Source organism: Carlito syrichta, unplaced genomic scaffold (assembly GCF_000164805.1).
Source record: "Carlito syrichta isolate Samal-C Ts95f unplaced genomic scaffold, Tarsius_syrichta-2.0.1 Scaffold304551, whole genome shotgun sequence".
Taxonomy (NCBI): Eukaryota; Metazoa; Chordata; class Mammalia; order Primates; family Tarsiidae; genus Carlito; species Carlito syrichta.
In genome coordinates, this window is record NW_007248647.1 from 315,510 (window position 1) to 336,685 (window position 21,176).

Sequence of the window (21,176 nt, forward strand, 5' to 3'; positions counted from 1 at the left end):
CCACATCTGAAAATATCAAAATCACTGATCACATGTCAAACTGAAAATATACAGTTGTAGAGCTTTCACATATTAGATATCTGCAAAAAAATAAACTGGAGTTATTTTTTCTGTGGAGTTAGTCCACAGTTCAGCAAAATGTGGACTAAGGGCTAAAGTGAGTTCTTTATGTGTGTGCCTTTTCATACATAACAACATGTTTATTTAGCCCACTGTACTTCTCCAGTTACCCAGTAGGAAAATGAAATGTCTGAAATTTCAACTGAGGCCGTGCACGGTGGCTCACGTCTACGATTCCAGCACTTTGGGAGGCCAGGGGAGAAAACTGCTTGAGCCCACAAGTTCAAGACCAGTCTAGGCAACATAGTGAAACCTCGTCTCTACAAAAAAAAAAAAGCTAGATGTGGTCCACATCTGTATTCTCAGCTACTGAGGAGGTCGAAGCAGAAAGATTGCATGAGCTCAGCAGATGAAGGTTGCAGTGGCTGTCATCATCCCACTGCCCTCTAACCTGGGCAACAGAGTAAGACCCCAACTCTAAATAAATAAATAAGTAGATAGATAGATAGATAGATAGATAGATAGATAGATAGATAGATAGATAGACAGACAGACAGACAAAAAGTTTCAGCTGGAAAAGATGACTCACTCTGAAACTGAGCAATTTATGAAGGTTTGCAATGCCTGTGGATTGTTACTTATAACTCATGTGCTAGGCAATTAGGACGAAAAATGAGGCAAAGAGTTTGATAAAATGAAAAATAAGTGGCTCTACAGCAGTCATAAATTAAAATGACAATGTGTGTATCATAAACCTTTACACAAACTTTTTAGCATACAGTCTATATATTTCAAGTAATGTACTTGCAAAAGAAAAGGTGTTTAGTCCCAACTGACCAGTTTCAACCTCGAGGAAAAAAAATACAAAATTAACATAAAATAAATTTGAAAGGAAATGAATGGGTTCCATAAATGTCTCAAGGGCAAAAATATTGCTTTCTCCTCAATATAGGAAAGAAACTACTTCTGGCAATGAATTCTACCAGACAATGTTTTAGTGACAGTATTATTTCTATTGCTTTCAAAAATATATTTTAATTGTCCTACAGATTTTCTTAAGCATACAAAAAGAAATCAGAGCCTACCCTTATAATAGAATACTCCTCAAAGCAGGCAATACTATTATACAGGCGTATCCTATAAGTCAATTGTACTCCACACTGTCCTCTCACCAAATGGAGGTATTTTCACAAACAATGGGATTCAAAAGAAACAGAAGTCAGGACTGATTTTGTAGGTTCTCAAAGCATGATCTACAGAGAAACTTGTCTTCCCTGGGCTGTTCAAGTTGACTGCTGCTGGTAGCGATGATAATACTGGGATAATATCTGCCTGTATTCACTTAGTATTATTAAGTACCTCCAACCGTTGTCTAATAAAATTAATAAAATGAGGTCTTTTTTTCTTGTTAATTCTAATCAGATGCCCTTTCATTCTTCAGCCCTTTCTCCCTCATTCTTTCCCTTCTTCCATCTCTCCAGTTTTTTGTCTTTTGCCCAATAATAATTTTTTAATGAGGTGCTTGTAGAAAAAATATGCTTGTAGGGTCTATAAGTACCTCAACCCCTAACTCTGTGTACATTCAAAGGTCAATGGACTGTCACACGGAGTTAACTTGTCCCTTCTCCAAGCCACCTATCCCTGGGGGTAAAAAACAAATGTTTTTTTATTTCTTATCAATCATGGTGTCTACATCAAAAGCATAGGTAGTGAGTGTTACCTTTGCACATCATCATCCCATCTCCAGTGAGTTGCCAAGACCTAACATTCTTGCTAACAACCTCTTAAATCTATCCACTTTCCACCATCCTCACTGTCTCCACTTATCTAGTCCCCCACAACCTCTTCTCTCCTGATGTTCCCCTCATGGTCCCTCCAATTTCTGTCCACACTGGCTTCCAAACACAAATCTGTTCAAAGTACTCCTCTGCTGAAGACACTTAACATCTCCCCATGTTCTTAGGGTAAAGACTTACATGCTCACAATATACTATTTTTGTAACCATACCTGGGTTTATCTCTTAACTCCTTTCTTCTGACTGAAAATATTCTGCATTTTAGTTATCATGAACTACAGATAGGCTTGCTCGCGCTCTCTCTCTCTCTCTCTCTCTCTCTCTCTCTCTATTATACCCATTGTCCCCTCTTACTAGAATCCCCCTACCATATTCCTGCATTTAATATGGCCAATTCTTACTCAACTTAGATGATTTATCTCAGAAATTAATTCTTCCAGAATGCCTTCTACCCTACCTGCCTTGCTAATCATAGAAATTGATTATTATCAATCTGATTCTCTCTTTTAGCTTCCCAACACATCAGTATCTGTTGAAAAAAATTTAAAACTCCAAATTATTTTATTTCATGACTGATTTGAATGTATTACTTATGCGTAAAGACTCAAGACATTAACGAATTAAGACACTGAACTTTGCATTATATTCTTAAATGCTTGGATACACAATACACCCAGGACGTTTTAATTCTATACTGTAAAGGGGTCCGAATATCAAAGTCAAATTTTATAAATAGAAAAATGGGTTGATATTTTCCAGAAAGCTGAGACTTGAGTTTGCCAAGAGATCTGTTTGGCTTTATTAATGTAAAAATTAATTTTTATTGTCTCAGGGTCATCCTAATGACATGTAATTGTCTGAAAAGTGATTGACCACATCCTTCTCACAATGGTTGGAAACTGCTTAGTTAGCAAAGGGTAGAGTTTCACACAAGTCTAATACATTTAGTATTACCTAAATCTAAAGAAGCATGATAACTAGAAGAAACACAACTTTTTTAAACTACAACTTTTGCAAATGATGAATGCAAAACCAGTTATCCAACAAAAAACACTTTGGAACCTATTTAAGGTGACTCAAAACTGAAGAGTTTATAATGTTAAAGTTTGGATGGTTGGCATTAAGATAAACTATATCTGTTCAAGTTAGAGAAATCTCTTGAATAAGAAATCTGGGATTCAACTCTCAATCACAAGATCTAAGCTATGGTTTTGAGTGTGACATTTGGGAAATGGGGTGAAGTGTGAAGATTCTCGCTTGCCCTAATGGTCCAGAGGTTACAGGTATGGTAATCACTGTTCTAATTAATCTTTCTGATAGCAGGAGCCACAATCCACAAGCACTCACTCTCCTGCTCACCTGCTATTCTATGTCCTATATGGTTGACTACAGAAATCTGTGCTACCTTACCAAGTGTGGTTGATACTGACAGGATCTCTCCAAATTCCATCTGTATAATTAAAGCTTCTTTCCCCCAACTTTTGGCAATAGGATCTGTTAATGCTCACAGTTGTATTCCTCACAGAGAAATGTTCTCGGCCACAATAGCATTTAAGATTAAACCCCTTAATCTCACTTAAGATTAAATCCCTTTCCTGGGAGCCATAGTCAATTATTAGGTCATGCAGAGGAACAAAGGCTCCCTTTCTTCAATTTGGAACAAATTCTGAAGGGACATCTCAGTTCCAGAGCTCCCTATAGGTTCCACTGAGTCAGCTTCCCCCAATATCTCTTTTCTCATTTCCTTACAGGTGGTTTTTAGAAGTCACTTATTAAAAAACTTTTACATGCAACTCTTCATCTCAGAGTTCTATTTTCAGGCACCCTAATCTAAAAGCCACATTAAAAAATGTGTAAGGCAAATACAGTAGCATATTGGAATTTTGCTGATTTCATCAGTAACTGGTCTTAGTACCAGTCTTAGTCTTCCATTAGAAATGTAAACCTATTCATTGAAGCAGAGACAAGATCTAGAACATAATCAACCACTAATTGGTCCAGTTCCTGCATCAAAATTTAGGAACCAACACATTGTTATTAAAGTTTATCTAATTTTAACATTACCCAATTATAACAGGTACAATATTCCAGATAAAATTATAATTGAAAGACTGCAAAAAGAAATGGAGAATAAAAATGGTTTGCCCATAGTAGATCACCAGGTTCTCAAAGATATGGAAAATGTATTTTGTAGGACTTCTAAAGTCTCAATTAGGCCATTTTTTGGTTATAATAAAAAAAATGATTAAAACAACATCTATTTCTCACGTTCTCAATTAGTTTTTGTTAAATTCTCCTTTTAATGAAAGGTTGCTATGGAATCACTGATTATTTATCCCATCTACTTCCCAATTCACAGGGTATGAATGAAAGGATTCTAGGTTTGTTTTTGTTTTTTTGGGGGGACATTGTTGTTGTTGTTTTAGTAGCACCACTTTGTAGAAATTAAATCAGTTGGTTCACCTAATTCTAGTCTCATTTGTCTAACATGATAGAAACCGAAGCTTCTTTCCTAGACCATATGGACACAAAGAAAACTAAATAGATCAGGACATAGAAATGAAAAAAAAAGGTGATGTGTCTCTATTTTAAGAAAATATAAATTTTATATAGGTAGAAACTGCCACACAGAAAAAAAAAAAAAAAAAGACGCAGCCTTGCCCATAAAAATGAATCGCCTGTATTTTTAAAGTACAAAGTTCTGTTAAGTACAAATAAATCGCTAAGTTGACTATGGTTTCCTAAAAATTAATGGCAAGGTCCTAATCTTGTTGAGAAAAGGGTCAGATGCAAATGGAGGCAGAAACCCATTGTGGGAGCCTGGGACTCTAGTGCTAAATCTTAAGAGCTTGCTGTTGAATCTGCTTGGGACACATTCCCAGCAGATGGAGAACTTACCAGACCTTGTGTCTTTATCTTCCTAAGTGCACTAGCAGCTCCAGGGCCGGACACTCCCCACCTGAGATGTATCACTTAGATAGCCTTGACTTCTCACCTCCTTCCAAAGTTCTTGGGGTGGCAGGGCAGAGGGGCAGGGAGAGATCCCTGTCCCCATCACAGCCCATGGGGCTCCAATATGGCAGCTCTAGGCCAGAGACACTTTCTGGAAGGGTTCTGATGAAAAAGTGCCAGAACCTCTTACAGCATATCTGTCCACCAAGTGGGTCCAATTATGGGTTTGAGGCAGGCCTCAGGCATGGTGAGGCATCTAATATCTTAGAAAAGTGGAGCACCTTTGAAAAGTGGGTTGGAAAGTTACCATTATTAAAGGCTTGATTCACTGTGGCCTGATCTAGGGGGGATTTCATAGGCACATGATCTGTGCAGTCACACAGGGCCCTGTACGTAGAAGACTATCAGGCCTGGTTTAGTGCTCTGCCATCCCTGTCTAGAAATTCCTAGTTTTTAAGCAAGAAGCCCCACATTTATATTTGTATTGGGCCTAGCAAATTATGTACCCAGACCTAGCCCGGTTTTTATTAAGGTTATATCTGGACAAAATAATTGGAAACTTAACAAAAGGACAGAATGGTTATGTCTGTGTGTGTGTGTGTGTGTGTGTGTGTGTGTGTGTGTGTGTGTGTGTTATTTTGAGGATTTTTGTGTTTTTTTTTAATCAGTGTTGGTTTAAAAATATAAAATGCTACATCAAGAGATTAAAGGATAGGAAATGTTAACATTGATATTTAATATCTAATACCCACTTAAAGATCAATCAGGAAAGAAAAAGAAAACTGTCTTTCAATATATAATGTAAATCAAGAGAAAATATTATAAAGTTTACACATAGAGTCTGTAAAACACACAGCTTTATGGGAATGTCTGTCCCCATCAGACAATTAGCTAAATACTCTAACTTCTATCTGGGCAAAAATTACACTTTTGCTTTCTAACATAAGCAATCACGCCACATAGCACTCCTCATTAGATAAGACAATCCATGAATGCACCATACTAATGGGGTAAAGTGGCAAAGGTTACAAACTTAGGGAAATCTCAGGTCTAATTCTGATGATGCAATTGTATAACTAAGGACCTGGCAAGATCCCAGCAGGTGTGGTCTCTAGTGGGAGTACCAAGATTGTAGCTAGAATATTCTATTTTAATCTTAACTGAAAGTAAAAGAATGTTTGACACTGGAAATAAAAGCAAACGATTGAGAAAAGTCAAAGTAGCACTCCTCCCACTGATCTTGCAAGGAGAGGGACTCCAAAACAGTCTGCTCTCTTCTGAACTTTGTTGTCTTTACAGTCTTTTCTGTCTTCTGATCATTGAGTGCTTCATTTACAAACAAAAAACATTTTATGTAATTCAACATTTAACCTTTGGTTTTGTCTTTTTTTCAAGTTTTGCTTCCCTGAATAATGACCTAAACAATGTGATAAGCAGTGTCAACATTCTTCCAGATCTTACACTACACATATTTTGGTACCCACATGCCCCAAAGTTAAATATACTTTGATGTTCAGTGTTTAAGGGATTTGATCACTCAGAAATTAAAGTAATAGCTCATGTCCCAGAAAAATACAACTTGAAATTTAGAAAATGAAGAAATATGAAAACCTACTTTAGCCCAAGATTGAACTATCCAAAAATGTATGTGACAATGACTTGATATACACAAGTCTGTTAAGAGCATTCTGAGTCATGACAGAAAGAATTTTGTAGATATTCCATTAGAAATCAGTTTTCAGGACACATCACATCCAAAAGCTTGATCAAGTTTACAGCTTGATCCTCAGATTATAAACCTTTGCTTATATAAATAAAATATACAGAATCCATTTTTCATCTGTTCCCTTTAGCTTACATGATAGTTTATGAAGTAATACCAATTACATGGGGTGATGGCAAAATATGAACAACAGTATAACAATCTATCATACATATTTATCTAGATATACAAATATTAACAAAAGATTAACACAAGTTGTCTCTTCTGAAATAGGAAAAAAAAGTCCAGTTTTTAATCCCAATTTCAAATAAAGAAAAATAGCAATTCTTAAACACTAAGAATAAAGTTTTTGGAAAAATAAATAACAGTGTCTCAGAGACTCTTGAAACAAGTCCTTGTAATGATCACCAGACAACTAGCAAAGGATTTGGAGTTGGGTGATGAGAGGAGGAGATAAGAGAACAGCGAATGTTAGCTTCAGAAGGAAACTTCAAGGACATCTAATGCGACCATCCTTTTGATGTCTAAATCCTTTCCACAGCATCCCAGTCAAGTGTTCACTAAGTCACCCTTCTGATTGATCAAGAGTTCACTGCTCACCAAGACAGCCAATTCCCTCTTAGAACATTAGAAAGCTTTTTTAAAAATATATATATATATTGAGCTAAAGCATAGCTATCATTTTCATCTACCAGCCATACAGAACAAGCACAGTTTCTCTCCTGTATGAAGTCTTCTATGAGATGAACCACTGAAAATGGCAGATGGTCTCATTGAGTCTTCTCATTTTTATCAACTAAGTTCTTCAATTAATAAGTCTAGTCTCATCACAATATGTTTAACATCGAGTTTATTAGTGTTTCTATAGTGCGGAATCCATAAAAGAATACCATACTACTGGGCATGGTACATACTGGAAAAAGCAAAGCAAACTTTTCCCTTCCTGTTCCAAATACCACACATTTATTCCTGCAGTGTAAGATCACACACATGGTTTGGTGGCTACATGACACATGTAGATTGAAACTGAGCTTTATGTTGACTAGAACCTTAAAGCCTTAGTTTCTAATTTACTCCATAAGTATTTATGGAATGCTGCCACCACATGGGTATTATAATACTAAGAAGAGTATGAGAAATTAGTGTGATATAAAAGAAAGAGGTAGGATCAAGAGCCCAAGTCACACTTTATCTAGCTATACCTTTTTAGCAAGAACACTTGTCAGAGCTACTCAATTTTCATAATAGGATAACTATCTTACTACTTGCTGGTCTCATTTCCAAAGCATATGGATGGGCCCTCAGCCAACAAATTTAGAATACTAGCACTCCAGGTTATCCTGCTTCCTTCCAAATAACCTGCTGAGAGAAATGTTCAAGGAAGATAGGTCCAAGGTCTTATAAATGCAATCTTTGATTAATATTGTTACCTGAAAGGTACATACTGGGAACCCACATGCAACTCAGATGGTTGTTATAGGAAATAATCATATGAAATTTACATTTGCCTTGTTATTTTTTGTAGCTGAGGATATTTCCATTTTGTTACTCAATGTCCTTTCCAGTGCTGGAAAAGGCTTTATTGTTCCTGAGGAAGCAGATATTCTAATGATGGAAATCATTAGAACGGTTTTATATATTTTAAAAATTATGTCTTAAAGACAGAAATGAAAGGCTATAAGAATGTCTTTTGATACATGTAAAAATAGCAAGAAATACTTATATCTTTTACTTCATCAATAACTAAAAATGAATCCATGGAAGCGAGATGAATAATTCTAATTCAATCATGTTAAATATCTAATTAACTTAATGTTAATTAAATTATTTTATTTGGTTGCCCCTATATCTCCTCTTAGCCCCCATATGACAAAGGTTCTAATGTCAGATTAATCTAAGAACTACCAAGAGAGTTTGTTTTAAGGTTTTCATTTTAAAATAAACTCCCCCATGTAATTGAGATGCCAGTGAATCACAGAACATACTTTGAGAATACCCTTCCAGAACTAATTTTTGGATAACTTGAATAAACTCTATCACTCTTTTCTGGATCTTCTACTGTCTCTATATGTACCTTTAAACCCTGGTGACCAAATGTAGGTAGAGTATTCCACTAAGGGTCTTACTGAAGTCCAGCAGATGAAAGAATTGTGTCCCTGCTCTTATATAGCATACCACGTGCACTTTAATACATTCACTAGTGATGATAAGCATGCTAGCAAAAGCAGTGCTTCATTCTGACTGTCAGATTGAGGTCAACTACTTATTTTGACTCTCCTGGGAAATGAGAGCTTAAATTGCATTAAGATAGGTCCAAATCACAATCAAATGAAACTGTGAATAATGTCATATAGGACTTTTTCCTCAATTGAACCAGTTGCAACCATTTTTTAACAGCCTCTATTTTACTATTAAGGTAAACAATTTTACTTTAAATGGAAAATCTAGCAACCTCCATGAGTAAAATTCTTCTTCCACAAAGTAAGATCTTTTTGCCAGTTTTTAAATTATCTATAAAAAATTTTAATTCAAACAACATCACTTTAAAAATATCTACAGTGTGTTGTCATAATGGGCTCAGGGAATTGATTTATAAACAATCAAAATATTACAGGCAAGAGTAAAGAAACTGTACTGTTGGCTTCCAGTTCACCATTTCATAGATAAATAAATCATTCCATGACACAGAAACCGATGTTTATACCATAAACTCCTCTACCTAAACCATCTATGTGATTTAGCAAAAGAAATAAATTTATAAACTAGAAGTGGCTGATCACTTACAATATGTCAACTGGAAATTCACAATAAATGTCTACATAAAAGGTTCAGGTACTCAGTCAAGTTTCCAAGATCAATTTAAAAGTCACCACTTCCCAGATATTGCTTACCAATAAACTCTAGCCCTATAACATTGCAACACATCTAAATTGACTCTAGATAAAAGGCATTATTAAATGAGCAAAGTGAGATATCCAAAGTGTAAACTCAGGGTCTAAAAAAATTGAGTGATTTTACCCAGAAAACGGCCAGGCAAAAATGTCGCAAATCTTTAGATTTCAGAGAAATCAAGCTAAGAACAGTTGGGGCAAGATTCACTCATGCTATTTGCATTTTCTATCTGGTATGTCTTTAATTTTATAAATTTCATGCTGTCTGTCTCCATGGTTACCAACTCTTAATCATAATGAGCACCTGGTCTATACAGAGGAATTAATATTTCCTTGTGAACTGCACATACTAAATTATTAATAACCTCCCTACATCTTTACAGGGACTAGCTTACGCTCTTGACCTCTAGCAAAGATTTTCAAAAGTTCTCTGACTTTCTTTTTGAATTTTGAATATTATGTGGATTTCAGCAATTTCATGAACATTGAGATTTGCCAACACATCGCAATCTATGTTGACATGTAACATGTGTGCTCATCAGAAGTGTGCTTCTGAGCCTGGATCAGATATACTATATTTTTAAACACTTTTTTGTATATATTTATTAAATCTAAGTCAAAATCAATTGATATATTAGGTGAATACTGGCATTTACTCATTCACCAAACTAGGGTCCGAGGGGAAGTACACAAATGCCAATGTCCCCTCAATGAGTAACCAGAATTAGGCTTCCAAAGCGACACTACAGCTTCTTATTTCAAAGAAAATTGAAAAGGTATTTGATCCACTTTCCATATAATAGCATGTGGACAATAATTAACAGTATAGAGACTGTCAGATCTCTAGGATATATCCTGACTCTATCCCTCTATCCCTCATTACTTATTACTTTTACATAAATTACTATGCCTCAATTTTCTCATTCATAACAGAAGATAATGATAGTACCTACCTCATAGGATTACTTTAAGGAATAAAGGGCTTTATATTTGTTAATGTATTGAACTATCCCATACAATATATAATATATAACACATTATATAACAAATATAATTGTCATTGTATGGAATATTAGTCACTATTTTAAGTGTTTGTTAAATATCCATGTTAATCATTCTTGCCTCCCATGTAGCATGAAATGACGTTTTCTAAGAAAATCTTTCTTATAATAAACATTTGTTCATCCTCCCATGAGGTAAGCTAATTCTAACTTTAAATTTTCTTGTGTAGCACTTAATAATTATTATTTAATCAGCTACTTCCATGTCTCTGAAAGTTCTAGTCTGTTACTAATAACAATGGCATTTATACTCACCATACTAAAGCACTCACCTCATTTAATCTTCCTTGGCAATCATATGAAGACTGATGACTTCCTCATTACAGATGAGAAAATTCACGTTTCAAGAAGTTAATTTGCACAAGTTCACAGAGTTAATACGTTGCAGAGGTGAATTTGGGGTCGACCACTGATGCTCTCCAAAGCCTGTCTTAATCAGTCCATTACCATGGATACAGTGATACATAAAAAGACAATATCACAACTTTTCAAAACCATCAATTTGTACCACCTCGGAATTCTTAACCTACTCCCGGAAACCCAGCAATATAAATAAAATTTGAATTTGTCGAGCTTATAGGTGGGGTTTTCTACCTCCCTGAATACCAAAGGTCTATGTGTGAGATAGATTCCCACAAGTAACCGAGGTTCACCTATGGAAGTCAAGACTGTATACCTATGGGTTACAGATGGTGCCAGGAACTATACCAAAAACGACCTTTTGTGACTCTCCCACACACCATTGTAAAATGCTGGCATGAGAGGAATTTAACCTGGATAGGTGTTTTTTTCTGCAGCAGCTGAACAGCCCTATAAAGTGCAGTTTATCTCATCCTTTTGGAGTAATGATTAGTTAGCTCTAACATAATATTCTCAGTGATGTCCTATTAATGATGGGAAATACTGACTACCTCTGGGTTGGTCTTTTTTAATTGTGAAGCGCTCATGTTTCCAATCACTTACCGTGGCTCAATTGCTAATGAAGAAGTCTGGGTTTTATGAATTCCCAGACATACAACAGTCACTGCAAAATCCTGATGTTGGCCAATCCTTGCCTTTCTGAAGGCTCTGGAGGTGCATTCCTTCAAGGCCTACCAATGATTAATTTCCCATAGTCAAAAAACAAGCAAAAACCACTTCTTTTTTCTCTGAAACCATTTCTCGGTAACAACTGACTTGAGAAATTTTGTCCTCCACTGCTTAGATGAGTTGTTAAAGTATCATTGGCTGCCAGTGATCTCTATTTTAGTGAAGGATGGTATAGGTTCAGATTTTCTTGAATTGAAAGAATAAATTCTGGATTTGATAACTCTAAATATTTAATGTCATAAGAGCAACTACATGGAAGCCTGCAGAAACATTCACTCAGCTTGGAAAGAAAATAGTGTGGCAATGTTTCAGAAGATTGGTGGTGAGAGTTACTACCAATATAGTCACAGCAAGAACTTGTAGCTAGCAGATGTTTGTCACAAAAGAAGTTGCTCACCTGTCTATCACTGCTAAGAAAATGACTGTCTTTTTTAGAAGAGGGACCACACGTGTACAAAATGGCAGTTTTTGTCCTAGTCAGTGATCTAGACAGAATCTCTAATCCAGGTTACAGATGGAAAATAACAGTTCATTGATAGGTAATTCAGAAGTGTTAAAAATCAAACAGTAGGTTCAGTTCAAAGGAGTGAAAGAGATTATAATATTTATTGTATTCCAGAAATTAATGCCTGCAACTACATCAGTTAATACTGGTAACCTCTGGGTCGGCACTTTCAAATACAATATCCATCAAAAACTAATGAAAACCGTTTATATGATCCTTGACTTATATGTCGAAGAAAAACTTTCAAAAGAAACAAACAGTATTTTCATAAGCTATCTGGAAAAACAGATAAAGTTTCTTCATCCATGAAATACAAGCAAATGAGTTCTAAGTACGGGCTATAAGGATAATAATATTCATCCTCTTCACACAGTGGACCTGACTGAAACCAAGGAACCAGGAAAAAAATCTTGTTCAACACTGTGTGGGGGGCGGGGGGGGGTGCCACATCTCAAGGACAATATATTTCCTTCTGTCCTGCAGGCTCTGCAATTAATTATCCCATAGCAGTCTACCAAGAGTCATAGATTTCTCTGAATCCATAAGTCTCAATTATAATTCCCTTTCAACAAAGCTTCTTACATGCCCTTCCCTTTACTGCAATTTATGGATAGAGTAGTACAGAATTATAGATTAGCGGCTGTAATTAAAAATTGAATTCAAAAAAGAATTAAGAATGTCTGTTTCTATCTTTGTTGGGTTCTGTTTGGGTGGCATTAGAGATCACTCTAGATGAATTATTTATTTATTTATTTCAATTTTTTTGTAGAAACAGTCTCACTATGCCCAAGCTAGTCTAGAACCCCTGGACTCAAGCAATCCTCCTGCCTAGGTCTCCATAAGTGCTGGCATTACAGGCATGAGCCACTGCACCCGGCCCCAGATGAATGATTTCTAGACATTATTCATATCTAGAGTCATACAACTATGTTTTCAAAACCTTTGGAATCTAAAATGGTAAATAATGATGTGACACTAGATAAGCAGAGAGTATGTTTTAAATATAAAGGTTCCATACCACCAGCATGTATAAAAGGATGGCTTTCTACCATCTAAAGCAGCTGCCATAGCCTTAGAGCAACAGAGAAGTGTTTTCCAGCCAGTTCTCAACCAGAAGCCTAGGAGGCCTAAAATGCCTCTACACCCAAGGCTTCTGCAGACTTTTTCTATTTACCAAGTATGGTGGCAGAAGATCACATTCAAAGTGGGGGGAAAGCCTCATCTAGAGATACCATATTTCATGCATTTGAGTAATAGTGACAATCGTTAATATTTAATGAGGGCTTACTACAAAGCCAGCCACTAATTCCAGAAATTATTTAATCCTCATAATAAATACATGAAGGAGGTGCTGTTATACTCCATTTTATAAGAATAAACGGAGTCTTAGAAAAGTTTAACAAGTTGCCTACTGTCATGTAGCTAGTAAACTGCAAAGCTAAGCTTTTAATTAACAGTTGATCCCAGAGACCCTAAGTCTTAACCATTAGCCAGGGAAGATAAATATACCTAAAAAGGGGAAATGGTAAATATTGAGCTCTGGTAACTTTTTCAGGCATTTTAGAAATAGTTCATTTAATTCTAATTTTAAAATATATTTTGTAAAAGGAAACCAAGACTCCGAGAGATTAAGTATCTACCCAAATCTGCAAAGCCAGCAAGGGCAAAACTATTATTATTTATACTACATCACGCCACCTCCCTGAAGCTTAAAGACCCAACTGAATGGCAGATATAGAAGCAGAAATCTATTTTGGTGTCATTATAAGACAGTGACTGGTAGACACTATCTGGCAGGGACCCCGATAGGACACAGAAGAAAATCTGTAGACCACTAAACTAGTATAACTGAAGAGGATGAGGATCTGAACTGCAGTGATGAAGTAGTTCATTCTATTTCTAACTACCACTTTATTTTCTTTATGAAATCTTGAGTTAAGTTTACAGTGGTTCTCATGTAGAAGCAGTACCCTCCTCCAAAAGATATCTGGAAAAGTGAGAGGGCAGTTAGTTGTCCTCCCGACATGTCCTATTGGCATTTAGTGGGCATGGGGTAGGATTGCTAAGCACCTTGCAATGCTGTGTCTGTACAACAAAGCATTATCCCACCAAAAAAACCTGTACTGCTTCTCCAACATTAAGGGACACTTAAGTAAACATTTTAGGTGGTGTTAAGAAATAAAATATACAATCAACATTTGTTGTCAGGATCCTGGTGCCCTAAGTGGACAGAGGAAGTAAGTAGAGACCATTATAGTCAGGTTCCTAAACAAAGTGCATTACTGTTTTAGATGCTACTGTTTTAGATCTTCTGTTTTAGATCTTATATACAGAGAGCTATAAAGTATTTCTATTAACAATATGGAAAATATGTGAGACCCAAACTTTGAAGATTCAAAAAAAAAAAAAAAAAAACCTCAGTCTTCATAGTTTAGCCTAAAGAGGAATTTCTACTTATAAGGTAGTTATGAACAGTATAATAGTAACTAACCTATTGATCTTATACTAACCTCATTAATTCATTCAGTCATCCCTTCACAGATAGTTAAGTGTCTATCATGCTGGTCACTGTTCTATTAGCTGGGAACTCAGTAGTGAACAAAACAGGAACACTTCCACCACCTATGGAATTTTCACTCTAGTGTATTTGTTTACCTACTAAACACATGAATACACACATAATATAATTGCAGTAAGTGATAGGCACTATGAGGAAAAGATAAGACAGGAAACTGGATAGAGGCTAAAGGAAGATATATATAAATATTTGTGACAATGCTCAGGGACAGAGGTGATCTTTGAACAGAGCCCTAAGTGATGTTGAGTATAACAACCATGCAAAAATTTGTAGAAAAAGTATTACTGGCAGAGACAAGGTCAAGGTCAAAGCTAATAGAGAAAACAAAACCAACATATTGAAGAAACAATAATACAGTGAGCGTAACTGAAATAGAATGAGCATGAATGACTGGTGGGATAACATCAGAGAGATCAGCAGAAGCCAGGATGTGCAGGGATTTGTGGGTCTTGATAAGGAGCTTCATCTCCTGCCTAATATGGTAGAATTCGGAAGGTTTTGGGAGAAGTAAATGATTTGATTTTTTAAAAAATGAATAGTTAGAGAAGTTAGAAGAGAAAACTGAGAACTAAAATAGCATCCCATGTAATAATTAAGACTGTAACGAGGCACACAAAGGCATATATAGCACTACCTGTATTAAATTGCCTGACTCAGGGATTGCTGATTAAGCAAAGTTAACTGACTTTACTTAAAAGTACTTGGGCCCAAAACATTCCTGCACAAACTTCTATCATTCTATTTCAGGCAGACCAAGTCATTAATTTCTCTCTCAATATAACAATGTAAAGTATCTTACCAGCCGGGCTCGGTGGCTCAGCCTGTAATCCGCGCCTTGGGGAGGCTGAGGTGAGTGGATTGCCTGAGCCTGTGGGTTCAAGACCCGCCTGGGCAACTTGGCAAGACCTCATCTCTACAACAAATCAAAAAATTAGCTGGGCGTGGTAATTCACGCCTGTAGTTCCAGCTCCTTGGAAGGCTGAGGCGGAAAGATCGCCGGAGCCCAGCAGGTCGAGGCTGCGGTGGCCGGGAGCGGCCACTGCACTCCAGTCTGGGTGACAGAATGAGACTCCGACTCAAAAACAAAAAAATTAAATAAAATAAAATAAAGTATCTTACCATCTACATACTCTTTAAACTTAAAATCAAACCATTATCTTTAATGTCGACACATCTAGAAACAAGTCTATATAAACTAACTTTAAAGTAGTCTCTGTTGACTTTAGCTAACTGAAATAAACACATAGGGAAAAACAAAGTTCCCCAAATAGTCACACTAGAAATGAGAATACTTTGGAAGCTATTAAAAAAATGCTCCTATTCCAAATATAATTGATTAGAAAGGTACAAAACTTTAGAAAGGTAAAAGCAGCTCCAAACAAATGAGGCAATTAGTAAAAATGTGTTAAAATAATCAAGTTTAGAGGAGCAATACTGACACTATTGTGCAGTTATCCTCAGATGTCCTATTTGACAGTCACCCTGGTTTAGTTTATTTGGCACCTCTTGGTCTCTAATAAGATCTTGTTGGCCCATTTATCTAATCAAATTATAATTATTATTAGCCAACATTACTGAGCACCCGCTGGGTGTGTGTTAGGAGCCAGGAATATAACTCTTTGCTGTCAGTTTTAAGAGACTAGCTACGAGCAAAAAAATAATAACCAACAATACAAGAATACATGCTGCTGGGTATTAAACTGAATGCACCTGCAGTATCTGACAGACTGAAGGGGGGTTGGGAGGTGGCGGAGGTGGGGGCTGGGGGATGGGGAGGGAGCAGAGGGACTTTTAGATAGGTCACGTGACTTCAACCCAACCCTCATCATTAATCATTTATAATGCGAAGGTGCCAAATAAATTATCAGGTCAGTAAACATGAAAGAGTTCAGAAGACCAGATAACTAGATAGGTTCAATAAGGATTTTGGTTATTAGACTTCAAGAGAATCTTTCAGGAAAGGTTAAGACTCACATATGCAAACAACTAATTATTGTTTTGATGACTTAAAAGAATTTTACATTTTTTCATAAATATTTGGGAACTTTGGGGTGGAGGTCTCATAAAAACATGACTGGGAAAGAATCACTGACGGGCACTACTGAATAGAGAAACTCAGAGCTCTCACTCATAAGCGGACCCTGAACATTTACCATAATACTGTAAGAAAAGGATTGGCAGTAGCTGGAAACTGTTGGAGGCGGAGGGTGACACATAACATCAGGAAGGGTACCTGATCTCAAACCAGGCGAAGTGGAGACCAAAGGGAGGCCCAAACTTTACCTGTACGATGACCACTTGTATACCTAATCCTGAATTGTACCCCACATCTTTAAAATTAAAAATAATGATAAGGCCGGGTGCAGTGGCTCGAGCCTGTAATCCCAGCACTTTCAGGGGCCGAGGTGAGGGGACTGCCTGAGACCACGGTTGGAGAACAGCCTGGGCAACTTGGCGAGACCTCGTCTCTACAACAAATCAAAAATTCGCCTAGCGTGGTAGCACGTGCCTGTAGTTCGGGCTACTTGGAAGGCTGAGGCGGTAGGATCACCTGAGCCCAGCGGTTGGACGCTGAGATTGCCGAGAGCGTGCCACTGAACTTCAGCCTGGGCCACGTAGTGAGACTCCGACACACTAATAATAATCATCATCATCATCATCATCATCATCATCATCATCATTAATCTAAAACCAGCTTTTCCAAACTGCTTTGCACGCACGGTTTTAGCATTTTACAAGATGCCTAATTCGACGCGCTTTAGGCCCCATTTAAAAAAATGAACATAAGTCACGAGGCACATTTGGAAGACGGTGGGAGAGACCTCCCAGCTTCAGATGGGCTGGAAGCCGCCGGCTTAGCGCATCCCCAACAGATGGCTCTCCTCGGGGTCTCTTCCCCCCGCCGTCATGTCATTTCGATCGAAGAAAAAGACATAATTACTCGTGCGTTCTGAACCCTTGAAGAAGGTAGAAGGCCCTCGCTGTCGCTTCTTTGCTTTCCTTTTAAGGAGCTTTATCTTCGAACGGGCCGTTCGCCTTACTGCGAAGCGTGTGGCGGAGCTGGGAAGCCGCCCGAGCTAGCCCCCGCTAGGCTCCGCCAGAGCGTGCCCGACACGCCCTCAGCCAGTGACAGGGGAGCGCGCAGATGCATCATAGCGGGTCGTCGGCGCGGGGATTGTGGGAAATGTAGTTCAGCGACGCCGCCCTCCTCGCCATTCCTGTAATGGCTGCTTCCCGGAAGGTAACGTACGAACTCTTCTCCAAAGGATACGTAGATGGCCCCAGTGTGTTTGTGAAACAGGGGCAGATTTGGACTTTGCCGAACCAAAGTAGGGGTTCTTTTTCAAATCTGAATACCAAGTCCTGGAATGAACTCGTCTCTCGATTCGGTTTATTTTTGACTTTCTCTGTGTGGGTGAACCGACCAACTTTTAAGTCTAGTTCCTCCTTGGACAAACTGTTTTCTGTTCTCAGTACCTATTCCTCTTCCTTACATACGGCCGTCCTGCTCTGCACTGTCTCTAGCTGCCTCTTTAAAATAACAATTATTATTATTAATTTTTAAACCCCCCCCCCCCAACTATAAAACAGGCAGTGTCACGTGGAACTTCTTAGCCTCAGCATCGGGAGCCCCAGGAAGGGAAAAATTTCAAGTCGGATAGAAAATATATATATACCGTTTTTTTGGTAAGTCTAATTAATTCCCCGCAACTTTACAGAGTTATATGCTGTGTAACTTTTGCCAGATTTGTCTGCATTTCCTGGATGAGAGAGACCCTAAGAAAATAATTTTTACCCACTAGGATATTTCAAGTTTCCAAGTGAGTGTCTTTTGCATTTATTTTCTGTTTATTCTTAAGTATGTACTCCCGTTTAGTTTCTGTTTGGTTGATGATCATGGTGTTGCTGTTCCTGTGGAAAATTGCTGGAGTTAAAGTGGTATCATGAGATAGGGACCCTCAAATGACTGTCTTTGTGTACCTTTTAATTCCCTCCAGGTTTTTTGTTTGTTTGTTTGTGGGGGCTATAAAATGAGATGGATCTGAAACAGTTCATAGTCCTAAAAGTTTGGGTGGCCTGTTATTTGTCATGTATTCATATTGTCATTTGAAAAGGGAGGAAATTTTAATGGTTCCATTTTGTTTCCATGTTTAATTTCTAGGAAACTTCAGCCCTCAAGATCCCAACATCATGACCTCAGTTTCAACACAATTGCTCTTAGTCCTCATTTCACTGCTTGTGGTGCTGCCGGTTGTTGAAGCAGTAGAAGCCGGAGATGCAATTGCTCTCTTGTTAGGTGTGGTTCTCAGCATTACAGGCATTTGTGCTTGCCTGGGGGTATATGCACGAAAGAGAAATGGACAGATATGACTTTGAAGGGCTTCCTGAATCAAACCTCACCCTGAAAACCTTTGTGCTATTGAGGATAAACCTGAGATGTGGTGTCTGAAAGTTTCCAAGAATCAATAAATAGGGAAGCTTTACCATTCTTGTTTCCATTAAAAATGGGAACAAATTGATAGAGAAATGGGAAATTAAATGTTTGCTTTACAGCAAATAATGCACTGAAAAATGCAGCCTATAATTTGTTTTTTGCTGATAGGAAAGGAGGTCAATGAAATAAGATGGCTAAAATTTACATAAGTAATATTTCATAGTTTTAGAATTCTCAAAGCACGTGAAATAGGAAGAAGGAAGTTCTTATTCAGATTTAGGAAATTGCCGTTGTCCAGTTATAATCACTGCCTCCTGAATCACTGTGGAGTCTTTCCTCCATATTTTTGTTAGATTTTTGTTTTGTTATCTCCCAAGTTAATATTGTATTTAGGTATCAAATAGCCAAAAGAAATGGAAACTTTTATCTCTGAGGAAAAAAATTTAGGAAAATGTATTCAGTGTATCTAATATTGAAATGGAGGAAACATTTAATGTAAAAAAAGCATTTTATATTGACATTAAAATGGAAAAGAGATGTAATGTTTAAAAAAATTTATATTAATTGAGTTACATCCCCATGGTGAAAAGTACTATATTAAATATAAATCCATTATGTCTTAATGTGTGGTGTTCTTTTCCTTGTTTGAGGCTATTTTTAGCTATGGACTTTTTTATATGAACTAAGTAGAGAAGGGCAGAATGCTTTACTTTAACTGATCATACTAGCTTGAAGAGACACAATCAGTGAAAAGTGAATACTGGGCAGCACTGAGGAGTCAGAGAGTCTCCTGGAGGAAAATGTGTAGTGGTCTATACTGATTTGCACACCAGCCAAATGAGACACATACCCTTTCTTACCTAGCTACTTAAAAGTACTACTAAGCCAGCCATGTCATCTGGGGGCTGACTGAAATGCAGAATCTCTGGCCCCGCTCAGACCAATTGGATCAGAGTCAGCATTTGTCCAAAACTGAAGTTAATTTGTATGCACATTATAGGTTTAAAAATACTGCACTAATGTGCTTGAGCTCAAGAATCATCATTTGATAAAACTTAGATCCTCAGGTCTCTCTTCTGGTTATGTAGTTGTGGGGTGGGACCAGAACTCGTGTTGAACAAGAGTCCTTACTCCTTGATTTGATTATGAAGTTGCAGCCAGCATAAAATAGCCCAAGCAGATCAAACTACTTTAGGATATCACTGGAAGTAGGTAGTCATGGTTTTTCCTAAAATGCATTCTTCAATCTCTAACTCTCCAGATGACACGGGGACCCTCAGTTTTCATCAGAAAATGAGCAGCAGCAACCTAAAATCTTGTTTGCAGTTCATTTCTTTAAGCATGAGCTGACCTTGATTGCATGAGAGATTTGGAAAAGGGTACAAGGAAGTAAGGAAGGACTATATTATAAAGACATGGGAACTGTATGGATTTTTTTTCTTTCTAGAGAAAGCACTGACATTCTTTATTCAAATCGGTTAGTTACATGTATAGTCAATTAAGCATGTTTGTGCATGCTTTTTTTTTTATTTTGGAAGAAGAAGGAATGGTGCAGGTTATAGATCAGTTGTCATCTCTCATAAACCAGTCCGTTGGTGCTGACATAGAGAGGCCACTGCTTCTTCCTTGCAAGTCTGAACTTTTCCATTGGGAAGGGAGAAATCAAGCCTAAAGTACATTTTAAAATCACAGAACAGTAGTTGTTTAGTCACCACCAGGTACTATTTTTTAAATGTTCACAATAAGACTACAGGCAAACATTCTTTAGTGAACATGTATTTCCAGAAATGCCTAGGAGGAATTAGAAAATTGCCATTTTCCTATTTTACCATTAAAAGCAGACAGTTCTGCTAAGGTGGCATGCAGGAATTTTGATGGATATGATGGGGAACACCTCCTCTAATAACCATTCCTCATCTACCTAGGTTGGATTATATGGTTTTGCCTGAAAAGAGCAGAAACTTATGGTAGCTCTTATCCTTTTTAGGCCACCAGTTCCTTTAGAATCAGATAAAACCTAAATCATCTTTTTCCCTAGCAAAATGTCCATGCATGCTAGCATTTTTAGATTAATTTGCAGGTTTTG

The 21,176-nt window shown here is 37.3% G+C and overlaps 1 long non-coding RNA gene across 3 annotated transcripts; it reads left to right on the forward strand.

Annotated features, from left to right (window-relative positions):
- Positions 1–17,867: 17,867 nt before the first annotated feature.
- LOC103262542 lies at positions 17,868–19,713 on the forward strand. Of its 3 annotated transcripts, none has more exons than XR_504441.1 (3): positions 17,868–17,896; positions 18,247–18,342; positions 18,818–19,713. It is a non-coding gene; the product is annotated as an uncharacterized LOC103262542 (long non-coding RNA). The 3 variants fall into 3 exon arrangements; XR_002482085.1 differs by having other exon boundaries at positions 17,875–17,984; XR_002482084.1 differs by having other exon boundaries at positions 17,875–18,342.
- Positions 19,714–21,176: the final 1,463 nt, after the last annotated feature.